This window comes from Schistocerca piceifrons, chromosome 4 (genome assembly GCF_021461385.2).
Source record: "Schistocerca piceifrons isolate TAMUIC-IGC-003096 chromosome 4, iqSchPice1.1, whole genome shotgun sequence".
In the NCBI taxonomy this organism is placed as follows: domain Eukaryota; kingdom Metazoa; phylum Arthropoda; class Insecta; order Orthoptera; family Acrididae; genus Schistocerca; species Schistocerca piceifrons.
This window is the reverse complement of record NC_060141.1, coordinates 502,108,165-502,120,199: the sequence shown is the minus strand read 5'-3', so window position 1 is coordinate 502,120,199 and position 12,035 is coordinate 502,108,165. Positions and strand designations below refer to the sequence as shown.

The following is a 12,035-nucleotide window of genomic DNA, read 5'->3' as shown; positions in this document are numbered from 1 at the left end:
AAAGAAGCACTGGACTGGAGAGAAACATCGATAACTGGTGATATAAGTGGTGTAAGATGAGGGTAGCACAAGAAAGCATTAGCTGCCCAAGTTCTCACTTTAAAAGTTCTGGCAGAAAATTATCAAACTACCATCCAGTGCCTTGTGTTCTTACTGTCAAAGAATCCCCTTTGATCATAGATATCTAGCATCATAGAAATTTAAAATTTCAATGTGTTTGGATATATAGTAAACTACAAGAATTTACATGTAGGGAGATGTATGGAAAAATCATAACCTCCTAATCACTCGAATACTGTGCCATTCCAGATGAACACCTCAAATTTCAGTACAGACTACCACTACCTTGCACTGAAATCCTAGAACCAGCCTCAGTTTTAAAACATATCCACAAGACTGGAGATACAAAGTGGTTAAAAAATAATAAAACACAAGCATGATACTGTACATACTTCTTTATTAATAATAAGCACGTTCAACTTTGACGAATATCACAGGTTGAATTAGTCTTAGCAACCACGTGGTACCAAACATTGTTTCACAAGTTACGCCTGAGACGGCAGAAATAATGGAACAGGAACTGCATCTTGCCCTGATGACTCTTTTCTGGCGATATACCATTTCCGACATATCATTAAAACGGTTCGTACTAAAAGAGATGCGCCTTTGATAAATCTTATCGTGCTGACAATTGTCACCTTTATCAAATGACACCTGAAGTATTTGTGTAATTGTTAACAGTAGATCGCTCTTTAATCCAACTAACAGAGTATATCGTGACTTACTATCATCACACATCCGTATCCGTGGTTTACAGCTCGCACCAAACAATGAAAATGATACGATCCTTTGGAAATTCATTGTACATAGTCTTGCCTAACTGAAGAAGCAATAGAACTGCTGACTCAGCAGACCTTATTATTTCACTTACCCTCTATTCGTCAACTGAGTTTAGCACGTTATCCGCTGAAGAGTATTGTCTTCTGTGACACGATGTCTTGGACAGGGCAGCCCTGCCTCAAAATCCCAGTACTTTTAGCTCTAGCTCACTGCTCTTACTGAAGCGATATCATGGTTCCTTTTCCTCAACCCTCTTATGATTGCGTCCTCTCAGGGGCGCCTGTCTTTCATTACTCATTGATGCAACCTTGTGTTAATTTTTGTTGACTGTCATAACTACCCATGTCATTTACTTAAAACACTGAAAAACATAGCCGTCTCTCCACACAAATGGCCAGTATGAACCTATCTTGTTTCTAACTCTGCTGCACTCCCCTACCCATTTCGTGGCAGCTACTTATTACCATTTACCAGTTATTCATAAGAGTACTTCTCCACACACTAACATTCTACTTACAAATGACAATCGCTTTTCGCTGGGGTTCAGTAGTACCAACCCGACAACTTTCCCAGTACCACGATGTTTCCAAAATCTTAACCCATCTTCGGCACCACTGCCTTTCCCTCTTGCCCAAAAGGATAACGAGAGAGAGAGAGAGAGAGAGAGAGAGAGAGAGAGAGAGAGAAGAGGTGGGATGGTTGGGTGGGTGGAGAAGGAGGGGGTGAGAGAGGGGAAGGGGGGGAGGGAGAGAGCACACATTAATTTAATTACAGTTACTGTTATTACATTTATTATTACTCCTGGAAATGTGTCATCAAATAGTCTGTAACTGAGATCTAAAGTTACTTGGTGATGTCTGCATCAGAAAATCACAGCGCAGAAAGGCACGACCAGCAGTTGAACCGTGTCGGTGACATTTTATAGAATATTAGGCGATGAATGCGTGTGAAAAAAAAAAATTGAAACATTTTGAACAGTGATTTACGTGAAAAGATTCCGCTTCTTCCCGTAGTATCTTCAGAAGACTATCAGAATAGATTTTCTAAAAATCTGCAACATCTGAAACTCAAAATATGTGGACAACCTACAGCTGCTACGCGAACTGTTTTTATTTTACAATTTCGGGTCATGTTCGGATACACAAGTCTTCAGTGTCCTCCCTCCCCTTGGTCAATAACACCCCTCTGTGAAAGACATGTTTAATTCCAAGCGTAATCGTTGTCAGTGAACACTTTTATTGCACATAAACATAGTCTGCTTCAGAATTTATAGGTTCCTACTCTATCGAACATTCCTATATAACTGTTCACAAATAACTATCGCACACCAAACCAGTGGCAAAATTCTAGGTGCTCATTGAACCATTAAGATTTCCGAAAGCAATATAGCACACTACATATAGAATATAACTTAGAAACACTTTGCACTATAATAGTATTATGTTGGATTTTATCTCCAGTTCTTTTCGATTGTTGCAAATTCCCATTTTCTAGTAGAAATTTTCATTATAAAGCACACAACTAAATAGATAACTGCCAGAAGATTGATTATGATCATTACTATGACAAAATTTTATGCTTTATTTATTTATTTTCAGTTTAGTTTAAAGGTCAATGAACAAGAAGCTACTGCCCGAGTTATCTTCTGCAGCGAATTTGCCTGAGATTACGCTCTGGCACTAGGAACCAACGTTTTCACAGCTTTCACAATCAACTACAGGAGTTATTTTGGTGGTTAATGCTGTGTTGGAAAAGAGAGCACCATTTTGAATTGGTTAGCGTGGGCACTGAAGCCACTTCTTTCTAAGTCTTTGCTGTATTTTGTTAATAAATCTTCGACTTTTATTGCATTATTGTAGCCGACAAATGCGCACTGTTCATCACGAGAATAATCCTGATGTAAAAATTACATCAGGTATTCTTCGCCATTTGCCTGAATCTCACTGGATTTCTTTTCATGTGGAGCGGAAGCCAAGCTGTGTCCAGTACAGTCAAGTACGATCATAAGGATAAATTTTATGCTGTGTTACACGCACACAGATGGAGCGATAACGCAGGATAACAGCTTTACCGTCGGCCGAAGTGGCCGTGCGGTTCCAGGCGCTACAGTCTGGAACCGCGAGACCGCTACGGTCGCAGGTTCGTATCCTGCCTCGGGCATGGATGTGTGTGCTGTCCTTAGGTTAGTTAGGTTTAACTAGTTCTAAGTTCTAGGGGACTAATGACCTCAGAAGTTGAGTCCCATAGTGCTCAGAGCCATTTGAACCATTTTGAACAGCTTTACCAGCGCATTTAACTTGGTTAGTGTTGGCCAGCCAGCTGGTCCAACTAACCTGCAATGATGTGAGAAGTTCCAGTTCTGACGTAAAAAGAGACGAACAGAGAAACATTCGAATGTCATCATTTTCAAACAGAATGAAATTATACTCGGCATAACTCCAGCACTACCACAAGCTTGCTTCTTAGGTGACCAGACGGGAAGCATAACATGCTCTCGTTCTCACCTAACATGGTAGTCTAATTACAAACAAAAGTGATGAAAATCCCTAAACACCATGGTAATTCTTCTGAGCGAGCTGTGTGTAATGCATAAGCATACAGCAGAGATTTGACCGTATTGTTGGATACTGAGGCCACTGAAGGTATTAATTACAGTCAGATGTGTTGTAAACTATTAGCTCCTTCCCTATCCGAATTCGAGAAATACATTTCAGTTTTGGAACTGTCATCTGCTACTATGATAACGAATCGATCAACAACAGAATCCACGAAGCCACCAAAGCGCCGCAATTTCTCCTTTTATCACGCGCCGTTCTATATCCCGCCGGCGTTCGGCAGTGACATGTATAAAAAAAAAAAAGTGTGCGTGCCTTAGTTCCAGTACGTCTGGCTGATTAACAGTCTTGTTATTTCTCGTGACAAATCCCTGACTTCGCTCCAGATCAGTTCTGTTGGGTTCTTATTGTAATAACACAGTGGCAATCGTAAAAATTTATCACTTGTATGGTGTTCTCGATGCTGTGAAAAAGATTGTTTTTCATGTTTCTACAGCACTCCCCCCCATGAACCATGGACCTTGCCGTTGGTGGGGAGGCTTGCGTGCCTCAGCGATACAGATGGCCGTACCGTAGGTGCAACCACAACGGAGAGGTATCTGTTGAGAGGCCAGACAAACATGTGGTTCCTGAAGAGGGGCAGCAGCCTTTTCAGTAGTTGCAGGGGCAACAGTCTGGATGATTGACTGATCTGGCCTTGTAACATTAACCAAAACGGCCTTGCTGTGCTGGTACTGCGAACGGCTGAAAGCAAGGGGAAACTACAGCCGTAATTTTTCCCGAGGACATGCAGCTTTACTGTATGATTAAATGATGATGGCGTCCTCTTGGGTAAAATATTCCAGAGGTAAAATAGTCCCCCATTCGGATCTCCGGGCGGGGACTACTCAGGAGGACGTCGTTATCAGGAGAAAGAAAACTGGTGTTCTACGGATCGGAGCGCGGAATGTCAGATCCCTTAATCGGGCAGGTAGGTTAGAAAATTTAAAAAGGGAAATGGATAGGTTAAAGTTAGATATAGTGGGAATTAGTGAAGTTCGGTGGCAGGAGGAACAAGACTTTTGGTCAGGTGATTACAGGGTTATAAATACAAAATCAAATAGGGATAATGCAGGGGTAAGTTTAATAATGAATAAAAAAAATAGGAGTGCGGGTTAGCTACTACAAACAGCATTCTGAACGCATTATTGTGGCCAAGATACACACAAAGCCCATGCCTACTACAGTAGTACAAGTTTATATGCCAACTAGCTCTGCAGATGATGAAGAAATAGATGAAATGTATGACGAGATAAAAGAAATTATTCAGGTAGTGAAGGGAGACGAAAATTTAATAGTCATGGGTGACTGGAATTCGTCAGTAGGAAAAGGGAGAGAAGGAAACGTAGTAGGTGAATATCTATTGGGGGAAGGAATGAAAGAGGAAGCCGCCTTGTAGAATTTTGCACAGAGCATAACTTAATCATAGCTAACACTTGGTTCAAGAATCATAAAAGAAGGTTGTATACCTGGAAGAATCCTGGAGATACTAAAAGGTATCAGTTAGATTATATAATGGTAAGACAGAGATTTAGGAACCAGGTTTTAAATTGTAAGACATTTCCTGGGGCAGATGTGGAGTCTGACCACAATCTATTGGTTATGAACTGCAGATTGAAACTGAAGAAACTGCAAAAAGGTGGGAATTTAAGGAGATGAGACCTGGATAAACTGAAAGAACCAGAGGTTGTAGAGAGTTTCAGGGAGAGCATAAGGGAACAATTGACAGGAATGGGGGAAAGAAATACAGTAGAAGAAGAATGGGTAGCTCTGAGGGATGAAGTAGTGAAGGCAGCAGACGATCAAGTAGGTAAAAAGACGAGGGCTAATAGAAATCCTTGGGTAACAGAAGAAATATTGAATTTAATTGATGAAAGGAGAAAATATAAAAATGCAGTAAATGAAATAGGCGAAAAGGAATACAAACGTCTCAAAAATGATATCGACAGGAAGTGCAAAATGGCTAAGCAGGGATGGCTAGAGGACAAATGTAAGGATGTAGAGGCTTGTCTCACTAGGGGTAAGATAGATACTGCCTACAGGAAAATTAAAGAGACCTTTGGAGAGAAGAGAACCACTTGTATGAATATCAAGAGCTCAGATGGCAACCCAGTTCTAAGCAAAGAAGGGAAGGCAGAAAGGTGGAAGGAGTATATAGAGGGTTTATACGAGGGCGATGTACTTGAGGACAATATTACGGAAATGGAAGGGGATGTAGATGTGACGAAATGGGAGATAAGATACTGCGAGAAGAGTTTGACAGAGCACTGAAAGACCTGAGTCGAAACAAGGCCCCGGGAGTAGACAACATTCCATTAGAACTACTGATGGCCTCGGGAGAGCCAGTCCTGACAAAACTCTACCATCTGGTGAGCACGATGTATGAGACAGGCGAAATACCCTCAGACTTCAAGAAGAATATAATAATTCCAATCCCAAAGAAAGCAGGTGTTGACAGATGTGAAAATTAACGAACTATCACTGCAAAATACTAACGCGAATTCTTTACAGACGAATGGAAAAACTGGTAGAAGCGGACCTCGGGGAAGATCAGTTTGGATTCCGTAGAAATGTTGGAACACGTGAGGCAATACTAACCTTACGACTTATCTTAGAAGAAAGATTAAGAAAAGGCAAACCTACGTTTCTAGCATTTGTAGACTTAGAGAAAGCTTTTGACAATGTTGACTGGAACACTCTCTTTCAAATTCTAAAGGTGGCAGGGGTAAAATACAGGGAGCGAAAGGCTATTTACCATTTGTACAGAAACCAGATGTCAGTTATAAGAGTCGAGGGGCATGAGAGGGAAGCAGTGGTTGGGAAGGGAGTGAGACAGGGTTGTAGCCTCTCCCCGATGTTATTCAATCTGTATATTGAGCAAGCAGTAAAGGAAACAAAAGAAAAATTCGGAGTAGGTATTAAAATTCATGGAGAAGAAGTAAAAACTTTGAGGTTCGCCGATGACATTGTAATTCTGTCAGAAACAGCAAAGGACTTGGAAGAGCAGTTGAATGGAATGGACAGTGTCTTGAAAGGACGATATAAGATGAACATCAACAAAAGCAAAACGAGGATAATGGAATGTAGTCAAATTAAGACGGGTGATGCTGAGGGAATTAGATTAGGAAATGAGACACTTAAAGTAGTAAAGGAGTTTTGCTATTTAGAGAGTAAAATAACTGATGATGGTCGAAGTAGAGAGGATATAAAATGTAGACTGGCAATGGCAAGGAAAGCGTTTCTCAAGAAGAGAAATTTGTTAACATCGAGTATAGATTTAAGTGTCAGGAAGTCGTGCTGAAAGTATTTGTATGGAGTGTAGCACTGTATGGAAGTGAAACATGGACGATAAATAGTTTGGACAAGAAGAGAATAGAAGCTTTCGAAATGTGGTGCTACAGAAGAATGCTGAAGATAAGGTGGGTAGATCACGTAACTAATGAGGAGGTATTGAATAGCATTTGGGAGAAGAGAAGTTTGTGGCACAACTTGACTAGAAGAAGGGATCGGTTGGTAGGACATGTTCTGAGACATCGAGGGATCCCCAATTTAGTAGTGGAGGACAGCGTGGAGGGTAAAAATCGTAGAGGGAGACCAAGAGATGAATACACTAAGCAGATTCAGAAGGATGTAGGTTGCAGTAGGTACTGGGAGATGAAGAAGCTTGCACAGGATAGGGTAGCATGGAGAGCTGCATCAAACCAGTCTCAGGACTGAAGACCACAACAACAACAACAGCACTTACCACTCTGGTTCGTGTGAGACTATATCTGTGGTATAAAACAACGGACATAATCCAAATAAAGTGTATTTGGTTTTTCATTTTTGTCCTAAAAATTAAATTATCATGTTTTCTTAATTTCAGCAAGCTTTATTACCAATTTTCTGTGAAAAATCGATAACTAAGAATTTATATTTGAAATGAAAGCAGGAATTTCGCGTGCAATATGTGGATAGAAACAAGAAGATGTGCATTATTCGTAAAAATTTATAATGATTTTTACAATTACGAGATGCAGGTATTTCAAATAGAAAAAAGGATGATCAAGGCGAGACTTGAACCAGCGATCCACAAATTGCACACTACGCTGCCGATTCCACTATACATCTAATGTGCATCTGTATCTCAACTGCATCAAATTTAAAGCCAATTTCTCTGAAAATTTGTGACAAACATTAAGAACAACGTGAAACTTCCCGGCAGATTAAAACTGCGTGCCGGACCGAGACTCGAACTCGAGCCTTTGCCTTTCGCGGGCAAGTGCTCTAAGAACAACTATTTCTCGGCGCTTCTTAAGCGTGTTCTACACGCGTGTTTACTACATAGCAGAAAGCAGTCTCAGCCGTTTTCATACTGCGCATTAACAGAGCGACAAACAGAGCGCAACAGTGCAGAGCTGTGACTGACTGTACTCGATTTCTGAAATAAAAATTACACAGCTAAAGCGTGATTAAGAAAAACGTCCATGACTGTTAATACATTACAATATCTTAAAGTTCATTTAATGTAATTTAGCAGTAAAATATCTAATACATAAGTAGGATCTATCTCCACGAGAGTAACAACACGAGTGTACGTTTGCTGCGGCTTATGATTAATCATCGCACTTGTGTTTGTTTACGTCAGGTTTACTCTTAATTAGCCAGCGCGATCACGTAAACCGTTATTGAAAATCACACCTCTCACGTCTTGATATTCGAAATCCCTGACGGGCAAACAGCTATTACTTGTGTTCGGTTTTTAACTTGACGAGTGGTTTGATGCGGTTCTCTACGCGTACCGTCACATGCAAGTCTGTTCATCTGTGCATAACTCATGCATCCTGCGTCCACTAGAAAACAGCTTAGGTATATTGTACAGTCAAGTCTTGGTCTCACACACCAATTTTTGCCCCCATACCTCCTGCCCCTCAGGATGTGTCCTATCAACCCTTCTTTTAGTCTGATGTGCATTAAATTTCTCTTTCCGCCAATTCGAATCAGACCTCCACACCAGTTATTCGGTCTACTCTCAACTTTCTTGTGCAGCACCTCATTCGAAAATTTTACACTACTGGCCATTAAAATTGCTACACCACGAAGATGACGTGCTACGGACGCGAAATATAACCGACAGGAAGAAGATGCTCTGATATGCAAATGATTAGCTTTTCAGAACATTCACACAAGGTTGGCGCCGATGGCGACACCTACAACGTGCTGACATGAGGAAAGTTTCCAATCGGTTTCTCATACACAAACAACAGTTGACCGGCGTTGCCTGGTGAAAAGTTGTTGTGATGCCTCGTGTAAGGAGGAGAAATGCGTACCATTACGTTTCCCACTTTGATAAAGGTCGGATTGAAGCCTATCGCGATTGCGGTTTATCGTATCGCGACATAGCTGCTCGCGTTGGTCGAAATCCAATTCCAGAATATGGAATCAGTGGGTTCAGGAGGGTAATATGGAACGCCGTGCTGGATCCCAACGGCCTCGTATCACTAGCAGTCGAGATGACAGGCATCTTATCGGCATGGCTGTAACGGATCGTGCAGCCACGTCTCGATCCCTGAGTCAACAGATGGGGACGTTTGCAAGACAACAACCATCTGCACGAACAGTTCGACGACGTTTGCAGCAGCATGGACTATCAGCTCGGAGACCATGGCTGCGGTTACCATTGACGCTGAATCACAGACAGGAGCGCCTGCCATGGTGTACTCAACGACGAACCTGGGTGCACGAATGGCAAAACGTCATTTTTTCGGATGAATCCAGGTTCTGTTAACAGCAGCATAATGGTTGCATCCGTGTTTGGGACAACGCGGTGAACGCACATTGGAAGCGTGTTTTCGTCATCGCCATACATACTGGCGTATCACCAAGCGTGAAGGTATGGGTTGCAACTGGTTACACGTCTCGGTCACCTGTTGTTCGCAATGACGGCACTTTGAACAGTGGACGTTACATTTCACAAGTGTTACGACCCATGACTCTACCCTTCATTCGATCCCTGTGAAACCCTACATTTCAGCAGGATAATGCACGACCGCATGTTGCAGGTCCTGTACGGGCCTTCCTGGATACAGAAAATGTTCGACTGCTGTCCTGGCCAGCACATTCTCCAGATCTCTCACCAATTGAAAACGTCTGGTCAATGGTGGCCGAGCAACTGGCTCGTCACAATACGCCAGTCACTACTCTTCATAAACTGTGGTATCGTGTTGAAGCTGCATGGGCAGCTGTACCGGTACACGCCATCCAAGCTCTGTTTGACTCAATGACCAGGGGTATCAAGGCCGTTATTACGGCCAGAGGTGGTTGTTCTGGGTACTGATTTCTCAGGAACTATGCAACCAAATTGCGTGAAAATGTAATCACATGTCAGTTCTAGTAAAACATATTTGTCCAATTAATACCCGTTTATCATCTGCATTTCTTCTTGGTGTAGCAATTTTAATGGCCAGTAGTGTATATTCTCTTCTTGTCTAAACTCTTATCGTTCACGCTCCATTTTCGCACTACTAAGCTAAAGTAAACTCCGTCCGAACAGATCTCAGAAGACCCTAACGGCACTGACCGACCACCGTGTCATCCTCAGCCCATAGGCGTCACTGGATGCGGATATGGAGGATGGTGTGGACCACACACCGCTCTCCTGGCCGTTATCAGTTTTCGTGAACGGAGTCGCTACTTCTCAATCAAGTAGCTCCACAATTTGCCTCACAAGAGCTGAGTGCACCCCGCTTGCCAACAGCGCTCGGCAGACGACGGTCACCCATCCAAGTGCTAGCCAAACCCGACGGCGCTTAACTTCGGTGATCTGACGGGAACCGGTGTTACCACTGCGGCAAGGCCGTTGGCATTTTCGTACTACACACCTTTAGAAAAGACTTCCTAAAACTTAGATTTACATTTGATGTTAACAAATTTCTCGTTTTCAACAATGCTTGTCTTGCTATTTCCAGTCTTCCCTACTTCGGTCAACGTCATTTAGTTTGATGCTCAAATTGCAAAACTCATCTCTTACTCTTAGTGTCATTTCCTAATCTAATCTCCTTGGAAAATTTTGACTAAATTCGTCCACACTCCGTTACTATGGTTGATAATCATCTGATAACCTCTCCAAGTTACTGTTCATTCCGTTGAACTGGCCGCCCAAGTCCTTAACCGCCTGTGACAGAATTAGAATGTCATCGTCAAACCTTAAAATTTTAATTTCTTCTCCCTGAACAAAAATTCCTTTTCACAATGTCTGGTTGGTTTCATTTACTACTTACTCTACGTGCAGATTGAATAACGCGAGGGAAAGCTTCGACCTTGAGTCACTTACCTTGTCACTACTGCGCCCTTCTCATGTCATTCGACTCCTATAACTGCAGTCTGGTTTCTAGTTTCCGAAAGCATTTCTTTATCATTGATAAGTTCAAAATTTTTGTGCAAAAAATTTCCAACGTGGTAACACGATGACGGGAACATTCACGGCTAAAATGCAGCCAGAACCGATGACAGCGTTCTTTCCACGTGCGAACGCAGAGTCCGTCGACGATACGAATCAATAAATTGTCCTCGGGATTCCAGGTTGTTAAATTTCCATTCTTGGCAAATTGGGAGAGTAATCGTATTAACGCGAGCCGAGGGAGTGCTGAGATACGCAACACAAAATCAATCCCGTGCTAACCACCAGCCAACGCACGTATCACACTCTCTCAACAGGCACGGTTTCTATTCACAAACACGAGCGCCGAATCACATTGCTCTCGCTTTAATTACAGAGAAATATACGACAATGAATCCGGTCAACTGCTCTCTCGAAGACGTAACCACTGGGGACCATCAGTAAAACGCATCAGTCACGGAAAGGTCGTGTAAAAACCGTGCGAGGCTAGAGACACAACTACAGTTGCTTCTGATAGCATATAATGGCACATAGATCGAGTTAAACTTTCTTTCTATACAGGGAGTTACAAAAAGCTACGGCCAAACATTCAGGAAACATTTCTCACACACAAATAAAGAAAAGATGTTATGTGGACATGTCTCCGGAAACGCTTAATTTCCATGTTAGAGCTCATTTTAGTTTCGTCAGTATGTACTGTACTTTCTCGATTCACCGCCAGTTGGCCCAACTGAAGGAAGGTAATGTTGACTTCGGTGCTTGTGTTGACATGCGACTCATTGCTCTACAGTACTAGCATCAAGCACATCAGTACGTAGCATCAACAGGTTAGTGTTCATCACGAACGTGGTTTTGCAGTCAGTGCAATGTTTACAAATGCGGTGTTGGCAGATGCCCATTTGATGTATGGATTAGCACGGGGCAATAGCTGTGGCGCGGTACATTTGTATCGAGACGGATTTCCAGAACGAAGGTGTCCCGACAGGAAGACGTTCGAAGCAATTGATCGGCGTCTTACGGAGCACGGAACATTCCAGCCTATGACTCGCGACTGGGGAAGACCTAGAACGACGAGGACACCTGCAATGGACGAGGCAATTCTTCGTGCAGTTGACGATTACCCTAATGTCAGCGTCAGAGAAGTTGCTGCTGTACAAGGTAACGGTGACCACGTCACTGTATGGAGAGTGCTGCGGGAGAACCAGTTGTTTCCGTACCATGTA

At 42.5% G+C, this 12,035-nt stretch overlaps 1 protein-coding gene and 1 pseudogene across 1 annotated transcript in view; both read right to left on the bottom strand.

Moving 5' to 3' along the window:
• LOC124795948 (multiple PDZ domain protein) overlaps positions 1-12,035 on the bottom strand; it is a 1,551,599-nt gene that overhangs the window by 140,829 nt on the left and 1,398,735 nt on the right. The window lies entirely within an intron of this gene.
• Positions 10,162-10,277, bottom strand: LOC124796551 (annotated as a pseudogene).